Source organism: Vidua macroura, chromosome Z (genome assembly GCF_024509145.1).
Source record: "Vidua macroura isolate BioBank_ID:100142 chromosome Z, ASM2450914v1, whole genome shotgun sequence".
Classification (NCBI taxonomy): Eukaryota; Metazoa; Chordata; class Aves; order Passeriformes; family Viduidae; genus Vidua; species Vidua macroura.
The window spans coordinates 77,734,183-77,746,728 of NC_071611.1; positions in this window are offsets into that span (position 1 = coordinate 77,734,183).

Consider the following 12,546-nt stretch of genomic DNA (forward strand, 5'->3'; position numbering starts at 1 on the left):
GTCAATGTAATTGTTATGGACAAATTCAATTGGGGAGGCTAATTATAGATTAATCAATTAACAAGAATTTATTAAGCAAGCGGTATTAAGCAAAAAACAGCGCTGGGCGGCCGGGGAGTTTTTACTCTGCCACGGCGCACCTTCCCCCTTTGACCTTTTTGTTTTTATAGTCCCCCCTTTTTTTCGGTTGACGTATTTTCTCTCGATGTACTTTGTGCCGGTGCAATTGGTTGCTAGGGGGTCCTTTTCCTCTCTGCCCTTGGTGGTCATAGGGATGAAGGCTCCTTATCTTCTTTGCCGGTTGTCCTTGGCCTAAAAGTTAGCTTGTATATAGTTAGTTACACAGTCTTCTGTGCTAGCTGCATTTGCACAATTCTTAAGCAGAATACTTGTTGTTTATCAAACCCCCCCCCCTTTTTTTTTCTCCTCTTTCTCTTCTCACAGTCTGAAATTCTCTATTCAGTTTAAATTCTTATTTTCTTTCAATGTTCGTTTTGATGAACAAAGACCTTTTTATTACAATCCCTCCTCTTTCTCTTTACCAATTTGTTCATTAAAACGCTTTAACTCTTGGTGGCTTAAAACCAGGGTTTCATCTACTTCTGAGTCCCTGGGCAATGCTTCGTACCTCTCCCTAATAAGCATTAGATGAGCTGCCTCTAGTCTTCCTTTTACAATGTCTATGATTTTATTAAAAATGCAAGGTCCGATAGTTAAACCTAGTAACAACAATATCACAGGACCTGCAAGGGTTGATAGTAGCGTGGTAAGCCAAGGGGAGCTGTTGAACCAAGTCTCATACCAGCTTTGTTGTGACTCTCTCTCCCTCTTTCTCCATTCGAGGCCTTCCCTTAGTTTAGTCATTGTATCTCTCACAATTCCCGTGTGGTCTGCATACACACAGCATTCCTCCTTAAGGGCAGCACATAATCCTCCCTGTTGCAAGAATATTAAGTCCAATCCTCTACGATTTTGTAATACTACCTCTGACAGGGATCTTACAGACTTTTCAAGGGCTGAGATCGACTGTTCAATGCGGGCTAAGTCTTCATCTACAGCAATCCTCAAGGAATTAAATTCTTGATTCTGTTTTACTAATGATGCCACCCCGGTGCCAACACCTATTCCACCTACAATCATTAGGGTAGCCACTGCCAAGGCTGTGAAGGGTTCCCTTTTTGATAAGTGATGTTCAGAAGTGACTTGAGCATTAAACACATATTCCTCAGGATGATAAATGATTTTAGGGACTATTACCACTTGTATGCAAAACTCAGAGACTTCGTTGAATAGGTCAAGAGCAATACAGGGTGTAAGCCCCCCTCTGGAGCATATCCATTTAGTATTTTTGGCTGGAATCAACCATTTTGCCGGGTTACTCCTATGCTGTGCTTTACTGACTGTTTTACACAAATGTTTCTTTTGCCACGGGACTCTCCCTATGCATCGTCCCTTTCCAGTTACTGCTGCTAACGTTATCCCTTGGGTTTGGGGGTCTTTCCAGTTACATTGTGGCGGATTGCTCCCATTAACTCGCTTGGGTTTCTCATTGAGCCCTACTGCCTCATAGAAAGGAGGTTTAATATCAAAGCACAGCCAGCATTGTTCAGTAATGTTAGGTTGTGTTACATTGAGGACTTGGTACGCTGCCTGCATAAGTTTCCAAAGGGTACTTTGCTGGGGATCCGGGGTCGGGAGTATGAGGGTCCCGTTTCCGGGCATTGTGGTGTCACTGGTCCCTATAGCTGTCTCGGTTAACTTCTCCTCAGCAATTACAGAGTTAGGGCCTATGGGTAGAGGATCATGTGGTAGGATTTCCTTTTTTATGTGAATGTACCCTCCACGATCCTTACCCGGTTCCCAACACCTTACTCCCCAAGTTTTTCCTACCAGCCATCCTGGGTCTAGGGGGTTGAGCACCTGTATTTTCAAGGACCTACAATTCCCCATATACAGAATTTCTCCTTGAGTGCCATACTATGGAACTTTGCATCCTTTAGGATACCATGAGACCTGTAAAAATTTATCTGGATGGGTGACAGCCCAGGCAGTTGCTATGGTTTCACAGCCCCAATATCCACACAGATATTCCCCACGGTAATTACAATATCCCCTCCCAGGATTGGAGCTAGGACACCAATAGATAGCGTGGAAGTCAGGTTTACTCCATCCCCACACAGAGTTCACCAAGTCTTCATTAGTAACTAAAAAAGTAGGAGCTACAGTGGTGGCATTTTGCTTAACAACTTTCCCTTGGTCTATTTTGGTCAGAGTCCAATTAAATGGCTGGTGTGCATAGTCCCCTTGTACAGGCCAGGTACAACATATAACTAATATGTACAGAATTTGCCAGCAAGGGTGGAGTCCAAACCGCCCCAGAACTTGATTATCATTATTTCCCCCTTCCCACTGTTTGGTTTGACATGTTATTGCCGGGCTCACCTTTACCCTTGGGAGATCAGTACCCTTGAGGCAGTTCTTGAAATACCTTTGAATTGTCCCAGTTTGAGGGCTCTTTCCTCCACTGCTTCTTATCCCTCTGCCTCGCTCGCCGACCCGGTTGCTTCGAGCCGCGAGGTGTACCATCTTCTCGGCAGCAAGGATATTCTTCAGGAGGACCCTTACTCTGTTTTTGCTGCCTCTTTTTGAATGATTCTCAATTTTTATCCTTCACTTGCGGTGAATTACACTGAATTCCAGGTAAAGTCTTCCGGCAATTCCCTTTTATAATTTGAACAATTAGGGGAATTGGTTCATTAGAGTGGTAACAACAATTTTCAGGCCTAGCCCCCTTAGTAAACACCTCCCACCACTCTTGGGATTCCCTTGGTAGGGTCCCGTTCTCTTCTCTAATCTCTAGGACTGACTTTGTCAGTTCTCTTTACAAATACCCCTAGGAGGGGTACCTCTATAACTATGGACCCACCACCGTTCCTGGCAGATTTTACAAATATAGCATACAAAAGGGTAACAATCACAATCCTTATTTGTACAATAGACTCTAAAATCATCAGTTATAGGATATCCATAATCCAATATCTCACTATACCAGCTGGTTTGTACAATTTTTACTGAGTCCATTAAGTCCGTTTAAATGTGACCTTAAGATCTCCGGGTTGGCTGGTTATTCTCCAGGGGTCTTCGGCAGCAGCAGCAGTACTCGGTCCCTTTATTCGGCTCACATGTGTCCATCCCTTCTCAGCAGTTCTGACTGCAGTTTCTGTAGTAAGTAAAACAACATAGGGGCCTTCCCAGTTTGGGATTAGTGAGGTTTCTTTCTAGGTTTTTATTAACACCTTATCATCTGGTTTTATATTATAAAAGGGCCTTTTTAAATCAGGAAGACTGAGAACCGGTGCATTTACTAATTCTGCCTTGAGGTCCTGTAGTTTTTCCTCATCTTCCCGAGTCCACTTAAGCAACCCTTCTTTTGTTAGTTTCTCATATAGGAATTTTACTTTCCCGCTAAATCCCTCTATCCATTGTCTACAGTACCCAAACAATCCTAACAGCTGTCTAACCTCCCGCTTCGTCCTTGGCCCTGGCATAGCTAAGATTCCCTTAACCCTTTCTGGGTCTAGTTTCTTCGTTCCTTGACTCAGTCTATGTCCGAGATATTTCACCTCTTTTTCCACAAATTGTAATTTGGATTTTGACACTTTGAGTCCTTTCAAGCTTAGAAAATTGAGTAATCTTATACTCTCTTCCCTGACAATTTCCTCTTCTTTCCCAGCTACTAACAAGTCATCTACATTCTGAATCAGGACAGTCCCTTCTCTCAACTGAAAATCTGTAAGCAGCTGCTCCAGTGCCTGGCCAAATAAATTAGGGGACTCTGTAAACCCTTGTGGGAGTACCCTGTGGGTGTCTGGGTCTTCCCATTCAAAGACAAAATAGTCTCTACAACTTTCTTTAAGGGGACATGCCCAAAATGCATCCTTTAAATCTATAACACTATACTACTGATTTTCGGGGCCTAATTTACTTAATAAAGTATGAGGGTTAGTTACTACAGGGAATCTTTCTACAGTCCTTTTGTTAATTTCTCGTAAGTCATGTACCAAACGGTATTTCCCATCGGGTTTTTTAACAGGAAGGATAGGAGTATTAAAAGGAGACATGCAGGGTTCTAATAACCCTTGTGCTTTTAATCTTTCAATTTCAGGTTTGACCCCTTTCCTTCCTTCATTTGGAATTGGGTACTGCTTAACTCAAACTGGGACTTCAGGATTTCTTAATATTATCTCAAAAGGTTTTATGTCCAATCGGCCTGCTTTTTCTGGGGTATACCACACTTCAGGGTTAATTTTCTGTTCGTCCTCTACCCGAAGAGGACATAATTTAATATTTAGCTTCTTGTCATTTATGTCGATTCCAATTCCTAATTCAATCATCAAATCTCGTCCCAGTAAGTTATAGTCAGCCTCTGGAACTAACAACAGTGATCCTATACCTATTTTGGAGCTGGTTTCAAAAATCACGTCTTTGATTACAGGCACTTTAAAGGCTTCCCCTTTTGCCCCAACTACCTGTATTGTTTCTCTTGATAATTTACACCCTGAGGGAAGGGTTGATCTCTCAGCTCCTTAGTCTACAAGAAACTCATATTCTTGCTGCTGGGGACCAATTTTTAGTTTTACCAGGGGCTCTGTTTTTTCTTGGGTCCCCAGCAAATAGAGCCCCTGACCCCCTCAATCTTCCTTGAATTGCTTTTCAACTGCCAACCTTTTTCTGCATTCCCTCCGAAAATGCCCTCTCTTACCACAATAAAAGCAGCTTCCTTGTCCACTCTCCTTTTCTCTTCTCCCTTTTTCTACCTTCTGGCCCTTCGGCTTACTTCCCTGGAACTGACTAAGCGTTCCCTTCTGCCCTTCACGTACCACAGCCATCGTTACTCTCGCTCCTTTCCTCTGTCCTTCTTCCTCTCTCCGGACATACACTTTCTGAGCTTCCCGCAACAATTCATCCAGGCCTCTACCATGCCAATCCTCAATCTTTTCCAATTTTCTCCTAATATCAGGCCAGGCTCTGGCCACGAACTGGGTCTTTAACAACATCTGTCCTTCTGGAGTGTCAGGATTTACTCCAGAGTACAGCTGAAAAGATCTCCGGAGCCATCCTAACCATTCCGTGGGGTCCTCATCTTTCTTTTGACTCTCACAAAAAGCTTTATTCACATTCTGCCCCTTAGGGACTGATTCTCTGATCCCCTGGATAAGAATTGTTCTTAAGTCTGCCATATGTGTCCTATGCAGGGGATCTTGCTTATCCCAATTAGGACGCTGTAAAGGCCATTTAGTATCTGCTTGGGGTCCTGCCTGATGGTCTCTATCCCAAATTCTCATACCAGCTGTCTTGATCATCCCTCGCTCCTCAGATGTGAATAAAATCCCCAGTATTGACTGCATTTCGTCCCACGTATACACGTTGGGCCCCAGAAACTGATCCACCCGCTCTGCAACTCCAAGGGGGTCTTCCAATAGATGTCCCATTTCTTTCTTGAACTCCCTCACATCTCCTGAATTAAGAGGTACCTCCACATAACCTATTCCCGGAATTTGGGCTGGTTGTCCCTGCTGACCAGCATTAGGATTAGGGATCATTCCCAAAGCTACTTCCCTTAATGGATATAGAGCTTGCCTTTCCCTCTCGCTTTTCCCCCTTGTTAGGCTACGAGTAACACGACGATTTTCCTCAGGGACCGGTTCCAGGATTTCTACTTCCTGGTTTTCAAGATCCCCCCCTTGATCTAAATTGGGGTAGACTACTGGTGGTGCTGGTGGAGGTGGAGGAGGGGGAGGTATGTATGGTAGAGGGGGTGCAGTTGGAACCTCCTCAGGCTTTTTATTTTTCTTTTTTTCTTTTTCTCCCTGGGTGCTTAAGGCAAAAAGTTTTGCTCTTGTTTCCCCCACTATCCAGAGAGCAGCGTACTTGCTCTCTTCCATATCAAAAGGTTCTTTAGAATTTACATAAATGTTTAATGCCTGGCAAATCCAGTCCTCGAAGCTTCCAAACACTGGCCAAAATAAATTATCACCACGGATTTGTTTCCCTCCCCATACTTCCATACAATAATGTATCATTTTTGCCCTATCCTTCCCTTTTCTTGAAGGGTATTCATCCCAAGATTTTATTATTAAACCTAACGGACTGTCAGGTGGTATCTGGGGAAACTTTACTGGGGTCCCCGTCCCCATGGAATCAGAGGGCTTGCTTTTCCTCTGTCCCATCTTCCAGGACACCTTCACACACACACATACTCGCAGCCCCCTCTTCGTGGCCCAGCCCCTCTCGGGGTCTGGAAACCGCACTACTTAGAGGTCCACACTTGCCTCGTCCTAAAAGGACGTCTCGTACGTTATGTCCTGGGATCCCAACCCCAACCGAGCGGATCCCACTTTTATACTCACACTGTTCTGCGTCTTCGCCCGGGCTTCGTGCACAAAGATTACGGGGTTACCGGTATCCCTTTTGCTTAATACCGAATTTAGGTTCGTCGGTAAGGGCCCGAGAAGGAAAAGCCTGCACCAGGGCCGCTGAAAAGGCAGCGGGGCGCCTCCCTGATTAGGAATTCCTGCCCGTTTGCCCTTATCCGAGTCACGGCACCAAATTTGTTATGGACAAATTCAATTGGGGAGGCTAATTATAGATTAATCAATTAACAAGAATTTATTAAGCAAGCGGTATTAAGCAAAAAACAGCGCTGGGCGGCCGGGGAGTTTTTACTCTGCCACGGCGCACCTTCCCCCTTTGACCTTTTTGTTTTTATAGTCCCCCCTTTTTTTCGGTTGACGTATTTTCTCTCGATGTACTTTGTGCCGGTGCAATTGGTTGCTAGGGGGTCCTTTTCCTCTCTGCCCTTGGTGGTCATAGGGATGAAGGCTCCTTATCTTCTTTGCCGGTTGTCCTTGGCCTAAAAGTTAGCTTGTATATAGTTAGTTACACAGTCTTCTGTGCTAGCTGCATTTGCACAATTCTTAAGCAGAATACTTGTTGTTTATCAAACCCCCCCCCCTTTTTTTTTCTCCTCTTTCTCTTCTCACAGTCTGAAATTCTCTATTCAGTTTAAATTCTTATTTTCTTTCAATGTTCGTTTTGATGAACAAAGACCTTTTTATTACAGTAATGAATTGTTAAATTGTTAATGCAGTAAGTGGTTGTGAGTTACTGTTAGTTACGAAGTTTAATATGTACCATTAGTTAATTGTTTGTGCACAGTTGCCAATCGGGGGGGGGGGGAGGCCAGGTGCATCGGAGAACGACATCATCAGTCCAACCTGCTATTGGAGAAACAGATCAACCAATGGTGCCTCGAAGTTCAGGAATGATTGGCCAGAAATGCACCATCTTATAAACCAATCAAGGACCAGAAAAGGAGCCAATCAACGAGAGGATCAAGAACGCACCAATCGACAGCCTCCAGAGACTTTAACAACCCCGGGTGCTGGCCACCCCGGGTCTTTCCGCGGATTTTGTTGCCAAGGAAACACCCTGTGCCTGTGCACAGTTACTGTTGCACGTTGTTACTTTCTGGCTTGCCGCTGAGGTCCTGGGCTTATCCTGGGACCTTGTCCCCAGCTGTCTGTGATTTTAATAAACAGGCCCAAATTTTTTTAACATATTCTGGCTTTGAATTTGCCTGTTCATAACAGCGGGAGGCAGTGACAGCTTGTCAGCTCCCGTCTGCAGGAGCCGGTGCCTCACACAGCTCTGGGAGGAAGCGCCTGCAGTCCTGCAGTTCTGCACTGAGCCAGAGCAAAGGTGGGAAATGCAGAGTGTTTTGCAGGAATACTCAGGGCCAGCAGGCCAGCCTGCTTTGTGCTGTCTGGCGCACAGCAAGCGCTGTGCAACGCAGCTCTGAGCTGCTGGGAGAGAGGGAATTGGGGACGTGCCTGAGGGTTTTGCTTGAGTAGTCAACTGATTGGGAAGAGAGCAGAATAATTGCAGTTGGCAATCTGTGTTTTCTTCATTAATTTCTGAAAGAAAGTCACAATGTGTTGTGGGTATTGTCAAAGAAAAGCCTTATAAAAAAATCAGGCTTTGCTCTGCTAAAAATGACCAGCTGGCCTGTTATGTCTTCTACATACAGCTAGCTAACTTCCCATGTGAAAAATCATAAAAATGACTGCAGTTATTACAGTTTGCATCTGGAATAAACAAGAAATCTGTCCTATGAGAGTCCACAAAGGAAAAAATGTAAACACCTGAGTAAAAGAGAGAGTCTTAGCACTTCCACACAAAAACACCTTCTCAGCAATGAATTGTGTGGCAAGAAAACAAGCAGGCAATTGGAGTTGAACATCAGGTCTGTGAAAATGGTATAAAAATGAGTTATGTGAATAAAGAGTGGGCTTTCCCTGCACGAAGAAACTGAGTCCCGTCTACTTGATTGACACAGCAATGTGGCTTCACTCAGCAAGAGCAGTCGCAGGGTGTATTGATGAAAGGCTTGTGTTTGATTCCCAGAATGGGAAGGAGAGTGTGCAAGTGGCTGTTTTAGCCTTGAGAATAAAGAGAGCGGTCCTGCTAAGAAGGTAGCTGGAATGCATTCAAAGGGAAGGAAGTGTTTTTAGGAGGCTCTTGACCAGCAATGGAGAATTTGAGGAATGGAATATTTCCCAAACGCCTGAGTCAGGAACTGGAGTCGTGTCCAAGGCCCTGCCATATTTGATCCATTTTTGAGCAGGTTGACAAGACAATGAAGAAAAGTGTATTGTTTAATGGATGGTGTTATGGACAAATTCAACTGGGGAGGCCAGTTATAGATAAATCAATTAAGAAGATGTCATGGTTGGACACTGGCGCAATGCCAGCGTCCCCATGAAAATGCACCTTCCTTAAATAAATGCTGTGAGATGTTATCAGGAACAGAGCAGGCCCAAGCTTAATAACAAAGAAAAAAACTTTATTAAACTACTGCTAATACAGAAAACACATAAACTAAATCCAGGATGAAGACCTTTTAAACCACCCCTCCTCCTCCCAATTCCAAAAACACCCAGCCATGAAACATCACCCGGGATTCTTGATCAAATTACCACCCTTCAGGTAATCTATACTTAAACTATCAAGGGAGAGAGAAGTCTCTCTTGCACCACAGACCCCCCAGGAAACACAGCTGCCCCCCTGTGTTTCCCTGTCACACATGGCAACCGCCCGGAAAAAAAAAATCTGCCAATGTGACACTCTCCATTCCATGTCACAGTGCTCTCACCACCGTGCATGGACAGACTGCTCATAGGGCTCCTTTAAGGATGCTTTGCCACGGACCCAAAGATACAACAGTTCAGCTTCTCATCTTGGGACTACAGTCCCCCCCATTTTCCCCTGGGGCCGAGGGGTCCAAAAACAGGACTCATCTTCTTCCCGAAGACAGAGGGCATCACCATTCCCTCTTCAGCTTTCTTCGTTTCTCGCCATTCTTGTGCTGTTCGAAGCTGAAACAGGTCTCCCTGGGTCACCACTGCATCCCCCTAAAATGCAGTCTCTATTGCAGGAGATTTTGGTTCAGTCTATGGCTAACAAGAAAAGTCCAGCCAAAAGCTACTTCATCATCTCCTCCCACTTAAATATTTCTTCTTCTAACATCTCAAGTCCCGGACTATCTCTCTTCCACTACAAATCAAGGAGGAGTAATACTTTTAAAAAGCCCTCATATCCTGGAAAGGGTTAAACGTTCAGACTCCTTGGACGGCTGATATCTCGGTCCAGCGTTCCGTCTCCCATGCTGGGCATCATCCCCCCCCTTTCTCCTTCTCCTCTGCCGGCAAATTTCCAGGTGCCGCCAGGCTCTCTGTCACTTTCCCTCTTGGGGGGGGGGGGGGGCAAAGGCATCTCCACTTCTCTCCACACTTCCGTCCACAGGAGCTGGCTCGGTTCCAGACCCTCAGCCCCTCGGCCTACCTGGACAAGGCCGCGTGGCTTCCCCTCCCCCACCCAGCCCATGGCTGGGCAGGGGAGAGCCTGCACTCTCTGACCACCGGAACCAAAAGAGACAGTTCCCCTGGGAGTTCTTGCTTTTAACCCCCTGTGTTCTCAGAGGCGTGTCCATACTTTCAGTGGTCACTCCAGGTGCCAATATCCAAACCTGACCACTGATTGGTTTGACCCAACTTCCTGGAAAAAATTCACTTCCATGTCAAACCACGACAGAAGAATTTATTAAGCAAGTGGTAATGAGCAAAAGACAGTGCTGGGTGGACCGAGAGTCTCTGCTCTACCACGGCGTGCCCTCCCCCCTTGCCCTTTTTTGTTTTTATAGTCCATTTTTTTTTTCTTCTTTCCAGTTGACGTATTTTCTCTCAATGCACTCTGCGCCTGTGCAATTGGTTGCTAGGGGGTCTTTTTTTTCTGCCCTTGGTGGTCGGAGGGATGAAGGCTCCTCATCTTCCTTGCAGATTGTCCTTGGCCTAAAAGTTAACTTGCATATAATTAGTTACACAGTCTTCTATGCTACTTGCATCTGCACAATTCTTAAGCAGGATACTTGCTGTTCCCTCGGGCCCCCCCCTCCTTCTCCTCCCACACCTTGAAATTCCCTACTCAGTTCAAATTCTTATCTCCTTCAATGCTCGTTTTGATGAAGACCTTTTTATTTATTACAGGTGGGAACATGATCCTTGAAGGAGAAGCAATGTATTGGTCAATGGGTGGGCAGTTAAGGTTTGAAAGGGGAACAATGCATAAGGGAGCTGTTGTTGGCATGGGGTCGGTATCGTGAGCCACCGCGGCTTCATCTCACGCGCCGGCCATGTGTGAGCTGATGCTGTAACTGGGAAAATTCCGCTCCTGCGCAGGAGATATAAGGCCTGGTTCTGGGCTGGAGGTGTGAGAAGGACGAGATGCACACCCTTTTGATCCAGGGGAGGTCCTGGAAGTGCACTGCCTACCTGCCCCCCCCACACCAAGCACCACGCTCCATCTCCCTCTCCTGCTCAGCGGATTTTTGGGAATCCAGGGGTTGGTATGTATTATTTGCCACTGGAACTAATGGAATAAATTTGCTTTGCAAGCCCAGTTGTGTCTTAGATTATTTTGTGCATGAGTCTCCTCCTGAACCGGTGGCAATGACCACCAGGGACCTACAGGATACTCCTACTCTGCTGTCAATCAATTCTGAGAAATGATTTAAATACGTCAAAGAATTGGGAGTAATGTTTAGCCTGTGAGTTTCAGCAAAGTATTGACTCTGTCTTAGTTGCATGGATACAAACTAGTAAGTGAGATTGCTGGGTGTGCAGGTGTTAGGGAAGTGATTCCCTATGCACCGAGTACTGAAATAAACAAATGCCTCCTTTCTAAGCCTGAGCTGGCAGCAGGGATCAGGCCCTGCTTGGTAACTTTCATTTTGGCAACTTCTGTGAACAGGTAAGAAAGGTCAAAATGAAACCTTTTCCAGCTATTCCCCTCTGCTTCATCTTTTTAGGCGCCAGAACTCTGTGCCACGGGTGGCCTGGCTGTGTGCAGAACAATGCAGCCCCCACAAACCCCTTGATTTCCCCACAAGCTGCCATGCCTTGTTCCCAGGTGTGCCCAGCTCTGCCAGCAGAAAGAGCCCACAGTGCAGTGGGCACCGTGCCCTGCCCAGCCAGGGCTCTCTGGCACAGAGCAGCAGCAGCAGCTCCAGTGCCTTTCAACCCACTCCTGCCTTGGCTTCTCCTGGGACACAGAAGCCTCTGGAAATCAGCATTGCCAGTCGCATTCCAGCTTGGAGCAGCTCCTGCGGGCAGGCAGATGCTGCCAGTTTGACTGCTTCCAAAGGGGAATAAAGGCAGAGATGTACATGCTCAGGAGCCCTGGGCATATCCAAGAAACGTGTAAATATGTGGGAGATTTGTGAGGAATTATTTCAGCTGTTATGCCAACAGTGCCTTCTCTCCTGGTTCTGTGTGTTCTAGATGAGTAATGTAACAGTTGGCTCTCCCAATTAAGAGGTAGATAGTATGTGGATGTTACAATGTATAGTGATGTTATTGTAATATATCCTCCCATAGTCTTATTTCTCCTCCCCCTTGTAACAGCCTTGGTAGTCAGGGCTTTTGGGGAGGGCCGGCTTGTGACCAGGAGGCGCGGTGTAACAACACCTGACCTCCAATCAAGATGTAAGAAAGTAATCTCCACCAGTGGACAGCAGAGAAAGAGTTGACTGATAAAACTTTGGAGGGGCTAAGGGTATAAAAGGCAGAGCATCCGTTTTGTAGATGAGCTGCTCGTAATGGTCATAGAGGCTCCCAGTGCTGCAATTTTTCCTTATTCAGTCCTTTGTTAAGGTTTATTAAACCTTTAACATTTTAAAAGTGAGGGTCATTTCTCAGATGTGCAGTGCTTTGGGCTATTCTCTTGGTCAGGTTTCCTTTGCTTGGGTCCCATCTCGGTGCTTCGTTGGGGTACAGGCTGTAGGTACTTGGTGCGCTCTTGGAGTTACTCTTGGATCCCTTGAACAGCAGGGTTTGGCCCACAAAGGGAATTTGTGCTACTTTGTGACAGAGGAGAACTTCCCAGGCTATTTAGCGTTTGCTGTACAGATGGTTGGTTATTGCTTTGCAT